Source organism: Macrotis lagotis, chromosome X (assembly GCF_037893015.1).
Source record: "Macrotis lagotis isolate mMagLag1 chromosome X, bilby.v1.9.chrom.fasta, whole genome shotgun sequence".
NCBI classification, from domain to species: domain Eukaryota; kingdom Metazoa; phylum Chordata; class Mammalia; order Peramelemorphia; family Peramelidae; genus Macrotis; species Macrotis lagotis.
The window spans coordinates 375215668-375241915 of record NC_133666.1 but is presented as its reverse complement, the minus strand read 5'-3'; positions in this window follow the sequence as shown (position 1 = coordinate 375241915).

The following is a 26248-nucleotide window of genomic DNA, read 5'->3' as shown; positions in this document are numbered from 1 at the left end:
AGCAGGTGATTTTTAAGAATCCTTTTCTTTCTAAAAGGAATTGTCAAATACAAAAGGAAAATTGTAGATGCAAATTAATATAATGACTTTCAGTTAGTAAATGCTTAACAAATATTTGTTAAATTGAATCACAGGCTATTGTTCAAATAGCACTGCATATATTGGATTCATGGTATTTCATAATAAAAGCTCATGAAATTGAAATTATACCTTATTTATTTAAAAGTCTAGCTCTTAAAATAAAATGTAAAATTAGTTATAAATAATAGCTACTAAATTAATAATTAAAGCACTAAGTTTTAGTGATCAGTTTCAATATTAATGATGCAGATTTATAATGATTGATATAAAATATATATTAATTAGCTGACATTACATTAATTAATAGTAATATAATAAATATTGATAATTAGCTAAATTTGAATGGGTTTAAATAAGTACAGCTAATATTTAACTATTGTTATTGAAATATTAATATAATAATCTTCCATGTATTATTTTTAATAATCATGAATAAATTCAGTTCTGAATAACTGTTAATATATTACTATTCTTGATTTCATTTCATTTTAAAATCTAATCTTTGAAATTTGCAAGGTTAAATTTATATTTTATTGGTTTTTATTAAATAGCATCATGAATCCATTGTATCCAAAGAAATTTACCTGTAAAAGGTAAGAGATAAAGTATTAAAACAGATATTAAAAAATTTATTTTATTTAATTTAACAAATATTTATTAAAATACTATGTGCAAGTCACTGTACTAGTTTACAACTTGCTGTTAATTGTGGCATAGATAATTCAAAGTTTCTGATAATTAAAGAAAAATTCCATTTCTGCTAAAAATTTCTGCATCTCCAAATGTATTCAGTGACCATGTATTAGTCATTGGGCCATATTCAAAATATCCCAGGACCTTAGATATAATTAGTAATTAGATGTTTCTGATAATACCTAATTTCTCTTTGTATCTTATTAGTGTTTACCTCTGAGATTTCAATGAGATCTGATGATGGATTAACAAGCCTTATCCTTGAGAAGCTTTGCATAGGAAACTTACTTTAATAACTAAGGTCTATAATGGATAACACCAGGTAACTAAGCCATTAAGGTAATTACAGAAAAAAAGAACTGAAATGAGGCCATTTGTGAGGGAAAGTAAATATAGATCTAACAATTAAATTCTCAGACATCTATATGTGTGTACACATCCACAAATCCATACATATATCAGCTAAGACACTAAGAGAAGAATTTTCAGTAAGGTACTGAACCATTGTAGGTGGTCCATTATAATAGAAGACATTTAGTAAAGTAGAATAATTAGAATAAGTTAGGTTTAAAACTTGCAATATGTAAAAAGTGAAAATTTAAAGAATCATTATCATAGATTTGGTACATTTAAATGCAAATGGTGATGTTATGACTTCCTTTATTCTTCCTTACTTTAAAGAATATCATAATTTAACCTAGGATTCTGTTATTCTCCTGATAAACCTGGTGATAATTATAAAGAGAATGTAATTTTTCACTGAGTTTATGGATTAATGGGTAAAAAGGCACTTGAGACTTTTAAAGAGTTACTTTACAAAATACTCAAACACAGAACTGGCATAATTATTTATTCTTGAGGACATTGTGTTTAGTATTAATTTAATGTCAATCTCTCATAGTACTTTTACTTAATTAATAGGTTTCTCTGAATACCATTTCCTCATCTTCCCTCCTGAAAAGAAATTTCATTATGAAAAATAGCTGTATCATATATCTAAGTACAAACACCAGTTTTCTTACTCTCTTTCTCCACCCCCTCCTCCAAAACACAGATATATATTTATTCAAAAGCAACCTGGGATAAATGGGGGGAAATGATATTTTTATGCATTACATGGTTCTGCATAGTTCATTAAACCTCCCATCATTTTTTTGAACTGGATTTGATAATTAAAATCAAATGACACCACTTTTGGTTGATTTTAAAGTTTCATTATATACTTAGAATAATTTGGATAACATGCATTTGTGATTTAAGTGCACAAAAATGGCAGACCTATATTTCATGCTGAATTATAATTTCACCTTGGAGGCAAGCAAGCTAGGAAACATGTAGCTTAAGCTTCTTATCATGCCATTAATTCATTTCATTAGATATGCATCTGATACCTTTAACTGCTAGACTGTTGATTGTTACATTTATCTATACTGCTTAGGGATCTGTCAACTCAAATAAATAGAATTTGAAGTGTTTCTCTTTTTTAGTAGAGTTGTTACTGGAAATGCATGAACTAATTTCCCCCAAATGCACTGATTTGTATTTACTTCCAATAATTTTTAATATGAAGCAGACTTAGCAAATTGAAAGATTAAACACACATACACACATACCCACAAATAATACTCAAAAGTTTTAGGCTATATACTCTGCTGAAATGCTCCTATCCATCCCACTCATCATGTAATTAAGACACACCCTTCCATACCCTTTCATATTTCAACAAATGTATTAAATTTCAGATTAGTTCCATGGGAATAATGAATATCACTTGTGTAAAAGGAAAAAAACGATCCAGCCACTGTATCTTAATCTACTATTTAGTTGAATGATCAATTTGGAAAATAATTTCTGGGGTGGCTAGGTGGAATTACCTAGCTTTGTGGCCTTGGGCAAGCCACTTAACCCCATTTGCCTTGCAAAAACCTAAAAAAAAACATTTCTCTTACTTCTAAACCCAGTGATTTGCTGTTCATGTTCAACTCTCCATTGATGTCTTTCAGTAGAGAACCATCCAAATTTCATTAAAATTGCCAATCATTTTTGTCATAATATTTGATAACAGCTTTTGAAAAGAAGCTGTTATGAGCTAGAAATAATATTGATCTTGGATTTCAGAGCTGACCTATGTTTGAATACGAATTTGTTTAATTACAAAGCATGGTCTTCTCTATTACTTTATAAAAAGAGAGGGATAATAGTAGCTTTAACACTATAAAGTGTTAAAGTTTCCAAATAAATTGATGACTTAACATGCTCTCTAATTGATAAAACAATATATACATGTCCAACTATTTTATTGTTTTTAATAGCATTATGGTGATGTGATCAGAGGCATGTGTCGCTGTTAAGTCATTTTAGTCTTTTTTCAACTCCTTGAGATTCCATTTTGGGTTTTTTTTTTGGCAGATATACTGGAATGGTTTGCTATTTCTATCTTCAGCTCATTTTACAAATGAAACTAAAGCAAACAGGGTTCAGTGCTTTTTCAAGGATCACATAGCTAGTATGTGTTTGAGTCTGGATTTTAACTTTTGAAAATAAATCTTTCTGATTCCAAGAATCCATTCCATTTTGACTTTTAGCTGCCTAGTCATAAGGCATATAATAAAGCAAATTATTTTAGAGTAGGTCCACTGGTTTCGGAGCCATAGGTTTTGAGTTCAACTTCTGTTTCTTACTTTCCATATAATCTTTGACACATCTCTTAAATTCTCTGACAATCAATTTCCTAATCTGTAAAATGAGGAGATGGAACTAAATGAACTTTAAGATGATGTTCTTTTTTAAACTTCTAATTTCTATAATTTGAATAACAACATGAAGTGAATGAGCATTGGAAACATTTTTGTCTTTGCATTTGCAGCACCTAGTACAACCTCTGGCATGCAGTATGCATTAAAGAATATTTATTGATTTTGACTGATGTAAATTTTTCCAACATCATGGAAAATAATCTATACATTATTTTTGAAATACGTAGAGTTACTCTTTGATGGAAGCATCTTGTACATGTTCATCTTTCTGGATGACTTGGGCATATTACAGTTGTTTCCCAATGATATCTAATGATATTTGAAAAAAATAGGTTTATGTATGCATTCACATGAAGAAAAAGGAATGAAAATCTATTAATAATATGATTGTTACAAAATAATTTGTAAATCCATAAGAAGTAAGTTTATCAAACAGGTGACTCAACTGTAGGTGAACTTCTTAGCAAAATTATTGACGTGGATTATCATTTTCTTTTCTAGAAGATAAAGGCAAACAGAGATAAAATGATTTGCCCTGAGTCACACAGTAAGTCTCTGAGACTGGCTTTGAACTCAGGTGCAGTTCCAGACTTAGGAGTCCATCCATTGGCCCGATATATACTCCTACTCCAGGATCTGTTTTTTGCATCATTATTATTATTTTTATGGAACTGCTTTACATGTAGTGGGGTGGGAGAAGATTTAGAAATTGAAAACAAGTTAATTTACCTTTCTAACTCTCAGTTTCCTCATTTATAAAATGAGTGGGTTGGTCTATTCAGTGGTAACAAACTTTAATGGGAACAAGGGATAATAAACCATATATAAGGATCCCTGTGGGTCTGAAAATGATAAAATGAAACAAATGATTGAGTATACTGTCCAGGAACACAAAGTTAAGATATGCTTGTGGTAAGATTAGAACTCAAATTTTCCTGACTTCAGACCCAAAACTCTTTACCCATTGCCACATAACTAGTTAAAATTAATCCATTCCAATTTAGTACTATGTAAAATATACAAGGGCTATCATATTCTTTTTACTTTATTTTATTTTTTTTAGTTTTCCATTCAGCTTTATTTTCATTTTTCTTCCATTTTTGTTTTTTAAATTTATTTATTTATTTATTTTCAATTTTACAATTTTTCACCAAATCTCATTTCTCCCCCCCCACACACACAGACAGAAGGCAAACTGTTGGTCATTACATTGTTTCCATGGTATATGAGAGAGAAATCATTTCCTTAAGGAAAAAAAAATAAAGTGTAGAGATATCAAACTTACATAATAAGATAATATTTCTTTTTTTTTTTTAATTAATGGTAATAGTCTTTGATCTTTGTTTAAACTCCAAAACTCTTTCTCTGGATACATATGGTATTTTCCATTGCTGAAACTCCAAAATTGTGCCTGATTGTTGTATTCATGGAAAGAGCAAGTCCATTAAGTTTGATTATTTACCCCGTCATATTATTGGTAGGGTGCAAAATGGTTTTCTGGTTCAGCTCTTTTTGCTCAGCATCAGTTTCATGCAAATCCTTCCAGGTTTCTCTGAATTCCTATACCTCCTGGGTTCTAATTGAACAATAGTGTTCAATAATGTACATATATCACAATTTGTTCAGCCATTCCCCAGTTGATGGGCATTCACTCATTTTCTAATTTTTTGCCATCCCAAAAAGGGCTGCTATGAATATTTTTGTGCAAGTGAAGTTTTTACACTTTTTCATGATCTCTTCAGGGTTTAGAAACAGTAGTGGTATTGCTGGATCAAAGGGGATACACATTTCTGTTGCCCTTTGGGTGCAATTCCAAATTCCTCTCCAGAAAGGTTGAATGAGTTCACAGCTCAACCAATTATATAATAGTGTCCCAGATTTCTTTCATGTCTTCCAACATTGTTCATTGTCCATTCTGGTTATATTGGCCAGTCTCAGAGGTGTGAGGTGATACCTCAGAGATGCTTCAATTTGCATTTCTCTAATAAATAAAGATTTGGAGCAATTTTTCATATGACTATGCATCACTTTGATTTCCTCATCTATAAATTGCTTTTGCATATCCTTTGACCATTTTTCAATTGGTGCATGGCTTGTTTTTTTTTTTTTAATTTGACTCAGTTCTCAGTATATTTTATAAATGAGTCCTTTGTCAGAAATAATTGTAAAATTTGTTTCCCAATTAAGTACTTTTTTTTTAGTTTTTTCAAGGCAAAGGGGTTAAGTGTCTTTCCCAAGGCCACATGGCTAGGTAATTATTAAGTGTCTGAGGCCGGATTTGAACTCAGGTACTCCTGACTCCAAGGCCAATGCTCTACCCACTGCGCCACCTAGCTGCCCCTTATTTATTTTGCTCTTGGTTACAGTGGTTTTGTCTGTGGAAAAGCTTTATAATTTAATGTAATCATAATTGGCTAGTTTGTTTTTAATGATGTTCTCCATCTCTTCGTTGATCACAAACTGCTTCCCTTTCCATAGATCTGACAGGTTAGCTATTCGTTGATCTCCTAGTTGGCTCATAATATTGTTTATTATGCCTAAATTCTGTATCATTTTGATCTTATCTTGGTATAGGGTATAAGGTGTTGGTCTAATCCAAGTGTCCACTATAAAAACTTCCAATTTTCCCCACAGTTTTTATCTCAAAGGTTGAACTCTTTGGTTTTATCAAGCAGCAGATTACTATAGTAATGCCCTGCTATTGCACCTAATCTATTCCACTGATCCACCACTCTATTTCTTAGCCAATACCAGACAGTTTTGATGATTGATTCTTTATAATGTAATTTTATATCTTTTAGGTATCATATTCTTTTGATAATTCTAAGGATTTTTGCACTATTTTGAGCCATTTGGTTCAGTTAAATAATTGGAAAAAATACTAATTACTCACTGTATAGAAGATCCTCTATTATGTTCTGGGAATAGAAGAAACAAAAAGGAAATGAATGCTACTTTTCTGTAAATGGAAAAATTAATTATTAAAAAAAACATATATTGCATTTTATCATTATAAACAGTAAACTAAATTGTTCAAATGGAGATTTGTTTATTTTCTCTAAAGTATTTTTTTATTTAATTATCTTCTTTCCCAATATTCTATATTTCTGATATACCTTTTTGTCATTATTCTAGCTGGGAATGTGGCAAATAAGCTAGTATTTTTGAAGCAAGCTAACTCTACAATGATATGAAAGTAATCTCTGATCAGTCTTTGGCACGGTACCTGGATAAAAATATCTTTTGTCTATTTATGCTTGATGGGGAGAATAAATCACATAGCCACTTTAGTCTTCACTAAGATGTTCAGTGAATTTCAACATTTATATATTCACTTGATCAGGCATATGAGGAAAGTTCCCTGTGGGGAGTAAGCATACCAATTGGGTCCTTACTGAGAAGACACAAAGAAATAGTATTTTTTCTTGAAATGGCATGAGAAAGCATATATTGAATGGTTGCTATGTATGAAACATTATGCCTAAGGACAGAAATAGATAGATAAATAGATAGATAGATAGATAGATAGATAGATAGATAGATAGATGGAAGAATAGATCAACTAATATCTGTATTCCTATATTTTAATTATCTATCTTTATTTTTAAATTGCAATTGACCTTGTTCTCTGAGAACTCATTCTAATTGGAGAAAATAGCACATTCAGAGAAGTTTATGTAATTCTTTACTTCATGACAAAAGAGATATCAGATAGTCAAGCAATAACATACGGCAGATTTAAATGTCTCCAGGGACTTTGGGAATTATTTAGGAGTGTGAATGCTCAATCTAAAAGATAATATAGGCAGTAGCTAGAATGGAGTTATCTCTGGAATAATTTGAGAAGAGGTACAGTTGTAGAAGTCAACATGTAGATGTCAGTGGCTGGTGCAACGTGTACAATGGGACAATGAAGTATGATTGGAGAATGGAAAGATCTATAAGTTTTTCAAAGTGATTCCCCAGTTGGTTGGCCGACTAGGATTTAGGAGAATGGATTCTTATCTTAGAGGGTCCTTTCCCACAATCTATAAAACTGAACTGACATACTAGTATGCTCTTTTTCTTATTGGTTGTTTTTTCCTCATATATTTCTTTTGGAAGGTGATAAGGGATTTCAAGGTTTCTTCTTTTGTATTTCACCTATGCCTTAATTCTAATCTCACTTCCAGGAATAAAAATGGTGGGCAAGAGACAGATACACTGAGGACATGCATAAATTTGAACTTTGTCTCTGATGAAAGAATCTTGAGTTCAAGAAATGCTTGCAGAGAGCTAGTATAATAAAAATAATAATTTTACTCAAATTAAATTTCTTATTCAGTGCTATACCAATGAAAGTAACAAATAATTATTTTACTGAGCTAGAAAAAATAGTAACGGAATTCATATATAGCCACAAAAGACCAAGACTAGTAAGAAAATTGATGGAAAAAAATGTAAAGGAAGGTGACCTAGCTCAAACAGATCTAAAACTATATTAGAAAGCAGTAGTCATCAAAACTGCCTAGTACTGGTTAAGAAATACATATAGGTCCAAAGGAAAAACTAGTGAATGACTACGGTAATCTGCTGTTTGACAAAGCTAAAGATATTGGCTATTGGGATGAGAATTCACTATTTGACAAAAATTGTTGGGAAAACTGGAAAATATTATGGCAAAAACAAGGCATAGACTGATATCTCGCACCCTATATTGGAATAAAGGCATAATGGGTAAAGGATTTAGACATAAAGGGTGGCACCATAGGCAAATCAATCCACTTTCCATCCCAAAATAATAGGCAGTAATAACACATTATTAATAAACCAAGAAAGAAAGTACATTATAAACTGTAAAATAAATTATTTTAGATTATTTTAAAAGAAAAAGCTTTCGCACTAATAAATTTAGTTCTGAATAGACAGTTTCAACTGAAGAAATTAAAGCTATATAATTATGAAATATGTGAAGTCACCCAGCATGGAGCCCCTGGGAACACTTCTAGCATGCTCAGTCACTGGAAGGTAAGGGGGTGGTGGGAGACTGTCATGGTCTCTCCACTATTCCCTCCACTATACACTGTCCAGGACTCTTCTGCTTTTTCCAATTCAGATCTGGTCCCTGTCTGGGGATCCCCAGTGCCATGGAGCAAGGACCCTCCTTACAATTCCACAGAAGGGAGGAGTGCTTGTGGTCATTCACAGACAAGAGCAAAGCCGGGAAAGCAGTAATGGTCTCTTGATAGACACAGAACGAAGTGAAATCCTTGGGAAGTATACCCAATATTTTCCAAAAGCCTGAGAAATACCAGAAAAATAGGATACAGACAGGAGAAATGAGTGAACACCTTAGATAATTGCTTATGTTTCATGGAGGATCAAAACACACACTTAGAATATGACAAAGTGCAATATTTTTTATGCAAAATTACTAAGAAAAATCAGAATTGTACGTAGGCTATGGAAGAGGTCAAAAAAGGATTTTGCAGATAAATTAAGGGAGGTAGAGAAAAAATTAGGTAGAAAATGAAATTGATGCAGGAAAATCATGACAGCCAAGGCAGCAGCATGATCAAGGAGATACCAAAAAAAAAAAAACCAAACACCTGTTTAGGTTAAAAGGAAAAAGAAGTCTAAAAAAATTAATGAAGAGGGGTGGAGCCAAGATGGTGGCAGGAGAATAGCCTTTCTTAGCAGCTCTCTCCAAAATATTTCCAAAACCATAACACTATGACTCTAAGTTATCAAGCGATAGACCCACAGAAAGATCCAGTGAGGCAAATCTCCAACCCCAGGTATTCTGGAAAATAGTGGGAGACTTTGTTCCATGGGGTTGGAGGGGGTGTCACAGTCTTCTAGGAATAGCCCAAGGGTTCCTGGGTCTCTGGAAGTCACAGATCTGGAAGCAGAAGCAGGTTCCTGACCTGTCATCCCAGGGAGAACCAAGCACAGTTTGGAAGAGGGAGATCTCTGCCAGAGCAAGTGTGAAGCCCTGTCCAGTGTGACCGTCTTCAGCACTGCCATGGCCCTTAGTGCATCCCAGATCCCAGGAAATGTAAGCAAGCTGGTGGAGCCACCCTGCAGGGAGTTGTCCTGCTGCTGGTCCCTGAATGTTCAGCCCACAGAAGGTAAGGCAGTGGAGGGAGACTGTTGAAGTCTGTCTTCTCTCCTTGGGACAGGACTCTGGGACTTTTATGATATTCAGACCCTGGTCACAGTTTGGGTCCTCTGTAGATCAGTGATATTGCTCTCAGCCCCAGGGCAGAGGGGTGAGCTTGTGTTCATTCACAGACCAGAAGAGCAGTAAGAGCATCCCATAAGACATTGATGGAACTGAGGTCCTTGATATAGTGTCCCAATAATACACAAAAGCTCAGGAAACTCCCACAAGACCAGGCAAAGGCTGTGGAAATGAGTGAACAGAAAAAAAAAGGAACCTAACTATAGGTAATTACTTTGGTGCAATGGAGAACCAAAACATACAAGCTGGAGATGATCAAGTTCAAGCTTCTGCATCTAAAGACTCCAAGAAATATGGAAGTTGGGCTCAGGCTATTACAGAGTTCAAAAAAGATTCTGAAAATCAAGTAAAGTATGTAGAAGAAAAACTGGAAAGATAAATGAGAGAGAGATGAAAGAAAAACATGAAAATGAAATCAGTAGCTTAGTCAAGGAGATCAAAAAATGCTGAAGAAAATAATATTTAAAAATAGTTTAGGTCAAATGGATGAAACAGTTCAAAATGAAGAGAAGAAGGTTTTAAAATTCAGAATTTTCCAGATGGAAAGGGAAATAAGAAAGGTCTCTGAGGAAAACAAATCCTTCAAACATAGAATGGAGCTGAAGGAAGCTGATGATTTTGTGAGAAAGCAAGACAAAATAATTCAATACCAAAAGAATGAAAATCTAGACAAAAATATGAAATATCTCATTAAAAATACTGATCTGGTAATCAGATCCAGAAAAGATAATGTAAAAATTATTGGGATACCTGAAAGTCATGATCAGAAAAAGAACCTTGATGCCATATTTAAAGAATTTCTACAGGAAAATTGCCATGATATACTGAGAACAGAAAGCAAAATAGAAATGGAGAGAATTCATAATATCCTCCAGAAAGAGATCCAAAATCATCCCAGGAATAATAATATAGCAAGTTCTAGAACTCCCACATCAAAGAGAAGATATTAGAAGTGGTCAAAAAGATACAATTAAAATGTCATAGAGCCATAATCAAAATTATACAGGATTTAGCAGCAACTACATTAAGGGCTCATAGGGCTTGGAATATAATATTCTAGAAGGCAAAAGAGATTGGAATGCATCTGAGAATCAACTACCCAGCAAAAATGAACATCCTCTTCCAAGAGAAAAGATGGACTTTCAATGAAATGGGAATTTTATTTGTTCCTGTTAAAATGACCAGAGTTGAACTGAAAGATTGATCCTCAAGTACAAGTCACCGGTCTCCATAGAGTGGGTGGACAAGAAGGATGAATTATTAGGTACTTAATCATGATGAACTGTGTATATTCCTTCATGGAAAGATGATACTACTAATTTTCATATGAACCTGTTCATTTAATAGAACAAATAGAAGGAACCTTTGTAGATGAGGCACAGGACAGAGACAACTTTGAAGCTATAATATATTATTAAAATGAAGTCAGTGGGTGAAATGGAAATGTAATGGGAGTGAGAGAAAGGAGATATAGAATAGGCTAAGATATTTTATGTAAAACATTCAAGAAGTAGCTTTAGAAATGGTATGGAAGGAGGGAAGGTGAAGGGTAATTAGGTACCCTGCATTCTCATGGGAAATGTCTCAGAAAAGAAAAATCATACACATTCAATAGGGTATAGAAATCCAAAAGAAAAAGGAGAGAAGGGGGATGGGGAGGACAGGAGGCATGTGGGTGATAGAGGAGAAAGTACATCATTGGAAAGGATAGTCAGATATAACACAGTTCATGTTTTTGTAGATTGGTGGGATTTTGTGACCTGTTTGGGACCATGGGGTAGGATGTAGGCTTAGGGCCTCTTGGCCCTAGGGCTAATGCTCTGTCTGATGCACCTCTCGACTGCCCCACAGCACATTTTAGAAGAGGGAAAGAGTGAAAGGAGAGACAAAATATAATAGATGGTAGTGGGGAGGAATGGATGGAGGGACTTGCAATCAGCAACAGCAACTGTGGAAAAATATGGAAGTAACTTCTATGAGGCACTTATGATTAAGAATATGATCCACTCCAGAGTTGATGGTATCAGAACAAAAAGTGAAACACATTTTTTCCTCTTTCTTTTAGTATATTTCTCATTAGGTTTTATATATTTGTGGGGAGAGGCTCTGTGATAATTACTCTTAAAACAGGAATATTATAATAATGAGTAAGTAAATTAAAGAAAATTTTAAAGAAATAAATAAATAAATAAATTAGAAGAAAAGCTGATGAGGAGAAGAATGTCTTTAAAAGAAGAACTGATCAGATGGAAAAGGAGCTAAAGTTCTCTGAAGAAAACTACTTCTTCATACTTAGAATGCAATGAAGGGAAACTGACGACTTTGTGAGGGATCAAGAAACAATAAAACAAAACCAAAGGAATGAAATACCAGACGAAAACATGAAATATCTCATTGGAATAACAACAGACCTATAAAGCAGATGCAGGAAAGACAATTTAGGGTCTGTTGGACTATCTTAAAGTCATTGTTAGGAAAAGAGCTTTGTCTTCTTTTTTAAAGAAATTCTCCACGGAAAATGGCCCTGAAAACTTAGAAGAAGAGGGTAAAATAGAAATTGTGTGATTCCACCAATGTTCTCCTGAAAGAGATCTTCCCACCAAATATCTCTCAAGAATATTTTGGCAAAATACCCGAACTCATAAGTCAAAGAGAAAATATTACAATCAGCCAGAAACAATTCAATTACCATGGTACTATAGTCAGAATTACTATAGCAATTCAGTAATAATTCAGTAATATAGTAAGTCATAATACTACAGAGCTTATAAATACCTACATAAAGGGCTTATAGGACATGGAATATGATATTCCAGAACACAAAAGAGCTTGGATTACAACAGAGACTCAACTATACAGAAAAATTGAACATACATTTTCAAGGGTAAAGATGGACATTTAATGAAACAGAGGAATTTCAAACTTTCCTGCTGAAATGACCAGAGATGAACAAAATGTTTCATTTCCAAGTACAGGATTGAGGTGAAGGACAGAGAAGGTGGTTGAGAAGTATAAATTATGAAGTATTTAATGGTGTTGAATTTCTTGTATTCCTGCATGGGAAGATGATACTGAAAACTCATATGAACCATCTCAATTAATACAACAGTTAAAAGCAGCAAATTTAGAACAAGGCACAGGAAAGAGCTGAATTTGAAGGTATAATATATTATAAAGATGGAATCAATGGGTGAAAAAGGAATGTACTAAAAGAAATGAAAGAAAAGGCAGAATGTAAAAAAGTCAAGGAAAAAGCTTTTGCAATGGAGTGGAAAGGGGGAAGGTGAGGGGGAATGAATGGGCCTTCTTTCTCATTGTTTCCTCAGAGAGGAAACAGCATACACAATTAATAGTCTATAAAAATCTATCTTTCCTTAGATGAAAAAGGAGAGGAAGGGTATGGGAGAAAGGGGTTGGCGGTATAAGTAGAGGAGAGGGAAGATCATGGGAGTCAGATACAGCACAGGTTTTTTTAAGGTAGGTGTGATTGGGTAACCTGGTCTGGAAACACAGGGAAAGATTCTGGTTGGGTGTCTAGGGTGGGTTTTAGTCTCAGCTCCACCTGACCTAGGGCCTTTATTCTGTTAGCTGTGTCACTTGGCTGCCCCATAACACACTTTTGAGGAAGGGCAAAGGAAAAGGAGAAAAAGAATAGAATAAATGGTAGTTGGAAAGAATGGATGGAGAGAAATGTAATGAGTACTAGCAACTGTGGGGAAAAAATATGGAAGCAGCATCTCCAATGGACATATTATAAAGAATGAAATCATTTGCTTCTGCCCAAGATGGTGGAGAGGATACAAGCACTGTGCTTAACTCTCTTGGTTTCACTTCAGAAATAATATGAAACAAACCTCTTCACATAAATCTGATAGACAAAAACCAAGAAAAAGAAGCTAGGAGAAAAACAACTATCTCAAGGTTTGTCTTTGGAGACCATAGGAGAGCCAGGCAAAGAGTACAGAGAGCCAGACAGGAGGGGTGAGAGCCAGACAAGCCTAAGATCAGCAGCGGAGGCATTGTCTGTGGTAACCCCAGTCCAGGAACCACCTTGGGCATGGCAGCATTGGCTGTAGGTCTAATAGCCTGCGGACCTGATAGTCTGGGGCTTGCTGACAGGGCTGGAGGTTGGGTTCCAGTGCAGCAGAGCAGCAGACATCAATCTGATGGACTGCTCTTGTCTGGAGGACCTCAGACTCCATACCTTTTGCTTGCTGGAAACAGAACTCTTCCAAGAACAAATAGAGTAACAATCCACCTCACCCCCAGGCACAGATATGGGCAGCAGAGCTGCCCCAGCTATGAATAGGGAGAATAATTTCCTTGCTCCAGGGCATTGCCCACAATGTTCAAGGTTAAAACTATCTAGCAGTCCTACTCATGCCCTCCAGGCCAAGGAAAAAGGCCTCTCATCAAGGTCAATGATACTTCAGAGAAAGTAATCAGCACTCCCTACTGGCCAGCCCACATGGACTTATTAAATTCTCTGAGTAAAGCCTTTAGGAATCCCAACAACAAACTTCTGGGAACCTGACCCACCCCCAAAACAACATCTTAGGAATATAAATAAAGGGCATCTGAGGGAGTGAGCAATAAGAGAAGAAAAATAAATTGAAGGAATTAGAATTGGAAGAGAAAAGACAAAACTCACACTTTTTGCATGTGACATGATGGTATACCTGGAGAAACCCAAAAAATCATCTAAAAATCACTGGAAAAATTTGCAACATTTAGGACAGTCACAGGATATAAAATAAACCCTCATAAATCCTCAGCATTTCTACATATGACTAGAAAGATCCAGCATGAAGATCTAGAAAGTGGAATCCTATTCAATGTAATTTCAGACAATATAAAATACCTGAGAGTCTACCTGCCAAGGCAGACTCAGAAACTTTTTTAAATCAATTAGAAAATATTTCACACACACACACACACACACACACACACACACACACACACACACACACACACACACACACACACACACACACACAAACACACACACACAAAATTAGATTTAAATAACTGGACAAATGTCAACTGCTCATGGATAGACCGAGATAATATAATAAAAATGACAATTCTACCAAAACTGAACTACTTTTTTAGAGCCCTACCAATCAAAATTCTCAAAAAATACTTTAATGTGTTACAAAAAATCATAGGTAAATTCATATAGAGTAATAAAAAGTGAAGAATTTACAGTAATCTAATTAAAAATGTGGAAAAGAAGGTAGATTAGCCCTACCAGATCTAAAATTTTATTATAAAGGATCAGTCATCAGAAATATCTGCTATTGTCAAGAAATGGAGTCATGGATTAGTGTAATAAACTAGGTTCAATAGCAGGAAATGGTTATAGTATACTTCTGTTTGATAAACCCAAAGAGTCCAGCTATTGGAATAAAAACTATCTCTTTGATAAAAACTGATGGGAAAATTGAAAATTAGTATGGTAGGAACTTGGATTAGACCAATGCCTCATACCCTTTACCATAAGTTTAAAATAGATATAGGACTTAGACATAAAAACAATAATATTAGCAAACTAGGAGGTCAAGGAATAGTTCAACTGTCAGATCTATAGAAAGGAAAGAAGTTTGTGACCAAGGAAGTGATGGTGAACATTATTAAAAACAAACTAGACAATTTTGATTACATTAAGTTAAAAAGTTTTTGCACACACCAAACCACTGTAACCAAGATCAAAAGAAACATAGCAAATTAGGAAACAATTTTTTCAACTAGTGTTTCTGACATAAGACTCATCTCTAATGAGAACTGAGTCGATTTAAAAAAAAAAGCCATTCTTCAGCTGGCAAATGGTCAGATGTTATGTAAAGGCAATTTACAGATGAGGAAATTGAAGTGATATATAGTCATATGAAAAATTCCTCTAAATTAGTACTCATTAGAGTATTGCAAATTAAAGCATCTCTGAGGTACCACCTCACACCTCTCAGACTGGCCAATATGACCAGAAAGGACAATGATAAATGTTGGAAGAGGTCTGGGAAAATCTGGGACACTAATATATTTTTGGTGGAGCTATCAACCATCCAACCTTTCTGGAGAGCAGTTTGGAATTACACCCGAAGGGCAACAAAAATGTGCATCCCCTTTGATCCAGCCATACTACTATTGTGTCTATAGCCTGAAGAGATTATGAAAAAGGGTAAAAAACCTCACTTGTACAGAAATGTTCATAGCAGTCCTGTTTGTGGTGGCAAAGAATTGGAAATTAAGTGAATGTCTTTCAATTGCGGAATGGTTTTAAAAAATATAGTATCTATATGTGATGGAACACTATTGTTCTATTGGAAACCAGGAGGGATGGGAATTCAGGGAAGTCTTGAATGATTTGCATGAATTGATGCTGAGAAAATTGAGCAGAACCAGAAAAACATTGTGCACCCTAACAGCAACATGGAGTATTCTCAACCTTAATAGCCTTGTCCATTCCATCAATGCAACAATCAGGTCAATTTGGGGGTTTCTGTGATGGAGAATACCATTTGTATACAGAGAAAGATTTGTGGAATTTGAGCAAAGATCAAAGCCTAATACAATTAATATTTTTAAAAATGTTACCTTATTATGTAATTTTGCTAATTTATACTTTATTTTTCTTTCTTAAGGATATGATTTCTATCTCATAACATTCAACTTAGATCACTGTATGCCATGGAAACAATGTAAATACTAAGAGACTGTCTTCTATGGTGGGTGGGGGATGGGAACCAATAGAGGGGGGAAATTATAAAATTCAAAATAAATAATATCTTTCTTAAAATAAAAGGAACACATTGGCTCCCAGAGACAGAGCTGATGGGACCTGAACATGAAGCTAAAGAACATTTTTTCCCTTTTTCTCTCATTTTCCTTTTTATGAACTTTTTTCCTCTTTTTGTTGGGAGAACAGACACTATGTTTACTCTTGCAATAATACTATTTTAGTAATGTGCATATAAATAAATAAATAAACAAATAAATAAGAATCCACCAATCATTTTCCTGAGTTTCCAAAATGAAAACTACCAGTATTACAATCAATTTCAGAACTGTTAGAAAAAAGGAAAAAATATTGCAAGCAGACAGGATAATAAGAAATTTAGCAGTACTACATTTATCCCCCCGCCTGTACTATTAACCAACCTAATAAGTATGAATAAGATAGTAGCTCAGAATTGTTCCACCTTCATTTCTCCTCTCATTAGTGAGTTAGGACTTTTCTAAATTATTTATATATATATATTGATTTGATAGCCGCATCTGAAAAGGTGGATTAGCCCTATCAGATCTAAAATTTTATTGTAAAGCATCAGTCATCAGAACTATCTGGTTGTGGCAAAGAAATGGAGTCGTGGATCAGTGTAATAAACTAGGTGCAATAGCATATTTCTTTATAATTCATGAATTAGGAAGTGGCTCTTATTTTTTTATAAATTTCTGTCACTTCTCTGTGTTTGAGGAATGAAATCTTTATCAGAGAAACTAATTTTACATTCTTTTTCCCACAGTATATATTGCAAAATGTATTTCCCTCCATACCATTCCCCCAGCTCCATTTATTCTACCTCCTCACTATTTTCACTCTCTCTATCCCAATAGTGATTTATATCTGATATCCCTCCCCCAAACAATCTCTCCTAATAGAAGGAATAACATGCAAATTCAATTGGGTCTAAAAGTCTATCCTACACTAAAAGAAAGTAGAAGAGAAAAGTGATTGGGGCAAAAAAGGGTTAGGTGGATAGGTGATTGAAGTGAGGCAAATTAGGACAGAAGAAGAAAATGAGAAATATTGGAAGGGATGTAGGAAAATTGAGGAATTGGTGCATTGTGGCAGGATTTGTGAAGTAATTCAATAGTTCTGGAGAGCAATTTGTAAGTATACCCAAAGGGCTATAAAATCACCTGTTTGGCTAGCAATGTTATTGCTAGGTTCATATATACCAGGAAAGATGAAAGATGAAAGAAAAGAGCTGCATTCTTTTTTGGTAGGAGGGAACTGGATATAAAGGGGATGCATATTGGTTAGGGAATTGGAGAGCAAATTGTGGTATATCATTGAGAAGAAATGTTGTTCTATTGTGGAAACAGTAAAAAGCTTATATGAGAAGATGCAGTGGAAAATATATTATGTATAAAGTAATAGTAATATTGTGGCATTATCAGCTGTAAATGACTTACCTTTTTTCAGCAATGTTGAAGCTCAGGAGAACTCTAAAGGACTTATGATAAAGGATAGAAAACTTATTAACAACATTTGCTGTTTTAATGTGCTAATCAAAAGATTGAATAAATTAATATGTTAAAAGCCATCATAATAGGAAAAGAGTTTTTTTTTTACTTTCCATATGATAGACAATCCATTTCTGACATTATTGGCAGGGAAAACATAAATGTGTTTGTGTGGGTTGACTTACTAATAATTTAGTGTTCACAAGTACCATGGAAAGAACTAGTGCATCATTTGTCTAGATATGTCACTCTGTAGTAATAATATCAGTAATATCATCCATGAAGATGATGGACAATGGCAATTATGAATGAAAAATAAGATCAATGTTGAAGTAGTGTTGGGCTCTGGAGTATGATATAAGAGAAGAAGAAATAATAGCGTCCTATTGAGAGAAACATATCAAACACAATGACAGCCTTCGCAGGCACTTGCCTATTTTATTTTGTGAAGGGATTTATGATATCCCTTCTTATGAATCATTACTAAATGGCAAGATATCTTTATTTGTATTGTAATCAAAGTCATAGTCCATTTTTAACTCGACTTCCATCTCTGTTTATTATCTTTTTCCTTCTCTGACATTATAAGAAAAAAGTTGTGAAATGGTTGATGAAGAATAAAATGTGTGACTTTTGCATTTTAGTGAAATAATATAACATTTTTAATCTATTAACAATAAAAAATGTGTAAAAGATATAAAGTTTATAATGAATGTGATTTCTGAGTAGAATTGTGTCAGCTGATCTGACTCACAAATTTAATAGTATCAAGATACCCAAAGATAACATGGAATGATGAGAGGTAAAAGATACTCAGATTGTCTTGTAGCTTTCCTATACTATTTTGAACAATTAATGCCCAATTTCATTGTTTCACTATATTTTCATATGCTGATCTTGTATTCTGAGTAGAAGAAGAATTCCTTGGAATATATTATTTGTTCTAAAAAATAGAAAGTGACTTTTATGCATCATGGTTTACCAACTCTCCCCTGCTTTTTATTTAGTGTGCATAACACCTATACCATTTTCATTTCCAATGGCCAACTTCTTTGTATTCTCAAACATATGGAAGGAATTACTGGTCTTTAGAGTACCATAAACTAATTAAGAAGTGTAAAAGTGTAAATGATCTATCACTTGGAGGCTTATTGTAAAATATATTCAGATTGATTTTTAGAGTTGATATTATATAATGGGACTATAGTGTACAAACATATAGTTTAAATGGCAAATTTATTTGAGTCAAATTAAAATCTTTAGTAAGTTTGATTGACTAAGTTTTTTCAGTCTTCATCTAATGAAGTTTTACTGTAAAATGAATCTTAGGATTCCTTATACAGAAGACTTTATTTAGTCAAAATAATTATTGTTCAGTCAAATTCAATTTGTTCCTGAAGATACATCAAATATAGTTCCCTAAGCAATTAACAGTGACAAAAACATCTATAGAAGAGTTTTGCTTATTCAAACAAGTTACAACAATTATGCCTTCTCTTTCCTAACTCCTACCACTTCCATAGGCCTTTCTCAACTTCATAAACTGCCCAGAGCACCACCTATCAATTTATGGGAGTATGTTTGTGCAGGAATTTTTGTTGATAACATAAATTATGAAATAACACTAATACCTTTATAGCTCTTTTGAGTATCTCATTTCACTTCTCTTCTATTTTGCTCTAACTAGGATAACAGGTCTCAAAATACGGAACATAAAACAAATCATGCTATAGATTAAGCAAAATACTTTCTGGTATTGAAAAGGCAAGATACTATTGGTTAAGGATCATGAATTCCATCAACCCCTACCCCTAGCCCTCCAACTCTAACAAATGATATGATATTTCTTCCTATCATTAAATAGTCCAAGTTACTTAATTAGAACAGTAGTAATACAAAAGACTTTAAGACATAGGACGCCAGATCTGGTTTCTGTCACAACCTTCCTCCATCCTGCCTTCCATTTGAGCTCAGCAGCACTAGGTATATACTTCTTTCTCTCTTTCTCCCTTCTCCATATTCATAAAAGAGCAAGAGACTTCTTTATTTCATGTACAGTACTCACCCTTAATTCACACTTGTATTCCTTTTAGTCTATATAGTGGATAACTTGCAGAAAAAGGAAAGATTTGTTTTTATGTATTTCCTTCACGAGGGATAATAATTTCTGAAATCTGAAATTTCTTTGCCTTGTGCTTCTCTAATGAAAAAAGAGTAAAAGCTTCTTGGTTATTATTAACCATTTCTTTTTTGTAAGAACTATAATAAAAGAATATTCATTCATTTTAATGGTCAAAGGATCACCCAGGATACTATCTCTTTTTCAAAAATTATATGCATGCTTGTAGGATTCAGCTTTCCAGTTTTCTACATGGAAATTGCTGAGAAAAATTCCAAAATCTCCTCTTTTGTATCCCTACCCCCCTTATCATATTGTTGATTATGTCCAACCTCCATCATTCATCATCTTCAATCTTCCACAGATGCTGAAGAACAAAGATGAAGAAAATCGTGGTAGAATTTGCTACAAATTTTTGCTATATAGCCTCAATCAGGTCCTCACTGCTGCTAGGAAATCTATTTTATTAATGAATCAGGAAGAAAGAGTGAGACAACTCTCCTTCACTGAAATTCAATTAACTCAAAAGTATTATTATTACCTATGATGTTATTGGTTCTTCTATAAAGAAATAGTGACTTTTCCCTTCTCATTGTATAACTTTTTTCTCCCTATATTCTCTCAACTCAGAAGCTTGCTCTTATTTTAACAGAAAAAAAGAAATCATTTACCATACACTACCTGTTCTCCCATCTTCTTCATTTTCTATCACTCAGGAGCCTTCTCCCACTTTCTCCTCTTCACCCTTGTTTTGATGATAAAGTGACTTTATTCCTTTTCAAGGTTAACACGACACTTGTTTAAAATATTTTATTATAATCAATCCCCTTCAACTGACTGTTCACTTTGTCATTTCCACTCTTTCAGTAATTATCAATTGTTTTTTATATTACTTGCTTGCGACTGCCTATAAACATGGTCATGTCTCCTATATCTTGAAAACAAACCAAAATAAAACAAAAAAATCAAACTTCCTTGATCATTTCATCCTATTTATCTTCTGCCTTTGTAATAAATTTCACAAAAAGAGCATCTACAATTCTTATCTTCACACTCTCCCCTTTTACTCTCTTCTGGTTTATTCAATATGTCTTCTGCCTTTATCATCCTTCAGAAATTGTTCTTTTCTAAGATACTAATATCTTACTTGTTAAATCCAATAATCATTCTCAATCATTATTTTTGAATGGTAAGGAGTCCTTGGCATCATTGGTGACTTGTTCTTCCTTGATAATCTTTTTTTTTCCCCCTATGTTTTGAAATACTAGTTACTTCTGGTTCTCTTCTTGCCTATCTGAACAATCCTTGACTCCATTGTTAGAATGTCTACCAGATCACATCACATTTTCTAAGCATAGGTATCCCTCAGGCCTTATTATTTTCTCCCTCTAAACTAATCAGATTTTATTGCTGTCAAATATACCTTTCCTGTGACAAGCTCTCTGCTGATCTCTAATCTCACATCACCAACATTCACTCAGACATCTCAAACTGAGTGTTTAGTAGACATTTAAATCAAAATGCCCAAAATAGAGCTCTATCTTACCCCCTACTATTCCCTCTACCTTCCCTATAATTATAGTGGGCAATACCATCTTAGGTTTGATCTCCACCCCCAACATCACCAAGCTCTTATCAAGACCTACTGATTTCTACTTGGTAGCATTTCTCAAATACATCCTTTTTTCTTCTTTGAAACTGTACCCCCCTCTAGTACAGGCATTCTCCACTTTTTGCCCTGATTATTTCAATGTCCTGTTGATGGGGTTGCTTGCCTCAATATTTCTCCCCACTCCAATCCATTCTTAATTGCTGTTAAAGAAATTTTCCCAAAGCATAAATCCAATTATGTCACTCACTTTCTCAATAAATTTAAATGATTTCCTACAACCTCTAAGGACAAATACAAAATGCATTCCTTTGAATCCAAAACCCATTCTAAAGTAGCAGCTCCCTATATTTATACTCTTCTTATACCTTAATCCCCAATATGTACTCCTCAAAAAAGTGTAATTGATCTGATTCCTCCCCCCCAACCAAACACATTCCAAGTTGATTTTGAACATTTTTCCTGGTTGTTCCCTAGTCTGCAATTCTCTCTTTATTGAAACAAGATTAGTGACCTCCCTGGTTTCTTTTAAGTCCCAATTAGAGTCTCACCTTGTACAGAAAGCCTTTCCCAACTCCTTTTAAATACAGTACATTTCTTCTTTTAATTAATTTCTCTTTACAATTTATAATTTTCATTTTTTATAGGTCACATTGTTTATTTTTCCCATTTGTCTTTACGTTTGTTCCTTTAGGGCAGAACAGATTTTGCTTGTATCCAGTCCTTAGTACATTTCCCATCAAGTAGAAAACATTTTTAAATTATTTTAAAACGTTTATTGATTGATCTCTATTAATCTCAGGTTCTTCAGCTGTAGATATAATAATAGTACCTTCTTCACAGGAAGTGTGTGAGATCTCATGAGATAAAATGTTCTAAACAACTGGCATATCATCTGGCATATTATAGATCGTTAATAATAGTTTGTTTTCTTTTCTTCTTGTTTTGTTTCTTTTTCTTTTTGCCTTGCAAAAACCTAAAAAAAAAATTAAAGGAACAACTTAGATATCATCCAGATAAATTCAGAAAGTGAGGAAAGTGCAACCTCCAAAATACATAAAATCATAAGTTTAGAACTAGAAAGGAACACACAAACTATTTGGTCAAGGTCATTAAGTTATAATCTTCAAGTTTAAATATGGACTAAGATTTTGTGGACATCCTGTGCATGTGTAGATATATGTACATATGATTATATAAAGATACAAATATATATATATATATATGAACATATATTTGAATGTCTATATATGTATGGTATATATGTTTATATCTAGTTATATAAAACATCCATGTGTTCAAAGAGTTCATGATCAGGAAGAGGGACCATTAGAATAAAAATGATTCAGAAAATTCAATGTTAACAATAGGAAAAGTCATTTTTGTAAATCAATGCTGTGCTAAAATATTTTTGGAAAAGACATTCACATACATACACACACATACAAAAAGATTTTTTTAATAAAATCCATGTCAAAATTCTATAAAGCTAAATATCACTTATGTTTTGAAAAGCTGTAAATTAAAGAACTAAAAAAATGAAGAGATAAGCACCCCTATTGCTCACAGCAAGTGGGTACCATTTTGTGATTACACACCTCAAAGAGAAGGTGAAGCATCAGTTTTTGGTGATGATAAGGTGATAATTAATCTTCCCTTATGCCTAAACTCTATCATTTATTTTCAGTTTAGCAGGGGAAAAGCGAAGTTCATCAAGTTGGCTTGATATTTGCTTATCAAGCAATTTGTATTGGATAATAATGTCAAGGTTTTTTGACATTATTCTATAAAGAGTCACTGAAATCAATCCTCCTAGCTCCACTAGGCATCCCTACTTAGGGGCCCATCCAATCTTGTGCCATTTCCTGGGCAAGGTTCCATGTCCTTGGGCATCATGCCCAGGAATTTGTCCAAGTCTTGATTCATATGTTAATCCTTTTATTGGGAGGTTAATGGAAGGCTGTTACCATATATCAAATGACAGATCTTCTCCCTAAGTTGACTACATCCTTAATGGTGAAATTTATTTCTTCCTTTCTGCAGTCCAGTCAGGTTTACTAACTGTCCTTTGAACACATGATAACTTTCTCTTTATTATGCAATTTGATGCAATTCATTTTGTATTCTTAGTCTGCAATGCCCTTTCTCTCATCTTGGTCAATCCAGTCTTCCTTTTGCAAGGCACAATTCAATTCTCACCTCTCATACTTCCAACAATGTCCAAAACAAAACGCTTCTCTTGAAAAATTTTAAAATACCACGGTTTTGGAATGAAAGGACCTGCAACAAAACCCAGTTTCCCCACATCCTTCATATATGTGATCTTAGGAAGTCATTTAACCTTCCTCCATCTCAATATCATTATGAAAATAATTTGAAGGATTAGCTTATATGATCTTTGTGTTATGTTCCCTTTCAGTTCCTAATATTATGAGCCTTCTAACATTGTTACATATAGCAACACAGTGTGACACTTAGCTATTGTTAATTTCCATTATATTAGTTTAATATGCTCTTTTGAGGCTTCTTTCCTGTGAAATCAATGCCATTCTATTTTTTTTTCCTATACTCTACTACTTATACAAACCTATGGGTTTGTAACCTCTATGGTAATTACTCCTTGATCTACACACCCATTTCTAGTTTCTCTCCTAAATTCCATTCCTAAACTCTCCTTCTGTATCAAATATCTGTTCAACATTTTGAAAAAATGTCATTTCAAATTCAACTCATCTAAAAAGAACCTATTAACTACATATTCACCCTCCCAAATATTCTTCTATTAAAATTGTTTCTATTTCATTTTTACTCTTATCTACACCATCTATACCACAAAATTTGGCATTTCTACTTCTACAACACCTCTAATATAAGTCTCATTATTTATATTAACACAAGACTGACTTTAGTTCAAGCCTTCATTACCTCCCCTAAAGACTAATATAATATCAAATTGATCTCCCTTTTCCATTCCATTCTTTTTAAACACCAAACTATTCTTTTCAACCACCAAGCTATCATTATAAAAAACAAAGATCTCATCATTTCATTTCCCTTTACAATAAACTCAGTCTTTATTTTCTTTAACTTCTTTTTACCCTCTGACATTGTTGGTCACTCTCTTCCTATTTATACTTTCTTCTCTCTGAGTTTTTAGGATACCATTCTCTCTTGGTTCTCCTCCTACATCACAATAATTCCTTCCTAGTCTGTTTTGTAGGATCTTCATTCAGATCTAACTCTCAACCCTTAGGTATTCCATAAAATTATACTCTAAATCACCTTGTCAATGTATAATATATTACATGGTAATCTCATTAACATCATGGATTTAATTACCATTTTAACCAAAAAAATTCAGCACGATGACACTCAATTCTGTTATTTTACCACTCTAATGACTTCAATTGCATAACTTCAACTACCAGTCAGATACATAAAACTTGATGTCTAGTAGATATTTCAAAATCCATCTATTGAAAAAAATTTCATTTTTCTCCATAAATGATTCCCCCTCCCCTTATCTACTTTCACTGTGATTAGTGGTGTTTTCTTTTCAAAGAGAATGAATGGCAATATGAAGATGATGTTTTAACCTGTGAGTGAATTGGGTTTAAGTGAAGCAGAGCCTACCAAAGCCTTAAGCTTCATTATATCCTCTGGAATTTACCTTCCCAGTATTGTAGAGCACAACACCATCATCCTGGTACCTCAGACTCACAACCTAAATGTCAAACCGGAAGCCTGCAAATTCTGTTTCTAATATCTGTCACTTTCACCTTTAAAATATTTCTAGAATAATTTCTTGTTTTTTTTTTTTTCCCTTATGGCAGTAACATTACTCTCCAGTAGGCTTCTATCATCTATTGATTAACCTATCTTTCCAGGCTTTATAACTTACTCCCTAATAAGTATTCTTTGATACTTTGATCTTTGATCAGTGCCCTCCTGATTGTTTCACTCAATTCTAGGAATTTTCACTGTTAATCTCTCATTCCTGGGAAAATCTCTCCCTACTCATTTCATCATTCTAACTCCTCTGACAACCTTTAAGTCAAAACTAAAATCACATCTTTTACAGGAAGCCTTACAAATTCTATTTGAACCTAATGTCATCCTTCTTTGATTTATACTGCACATAACTCACTTTTTATTTATTTGCATATAGTCTCTGTCTAAGTTTCCTGAAGTCTAGTCCAGGTATGTAAGGGAAAAAATACGTATTGCTTAATAAATCAATATGCCAGGAAGATTGAACTTGTGCTTCCTCCGTGATTTCATCTTTTTTGTCCCCCACAGATTTTGATGAACTCAGACTGGTCAAGACTCCAAGCCAAGGCTGATAGTCTTCCAGAAAAACTCCCAAATGTACTCTGATAAAATTTTTCATCTATTTACTTTTCCTTGGAAGTCTGCCCCTGGAATTAGACTACTTATTTAGAGCAACGTTTCTTCTAATTTAAGGCAAGATTTAGATTTGATTTTAGGATAAGTTTGTCCCAGAAATTGGAATGGCTTAG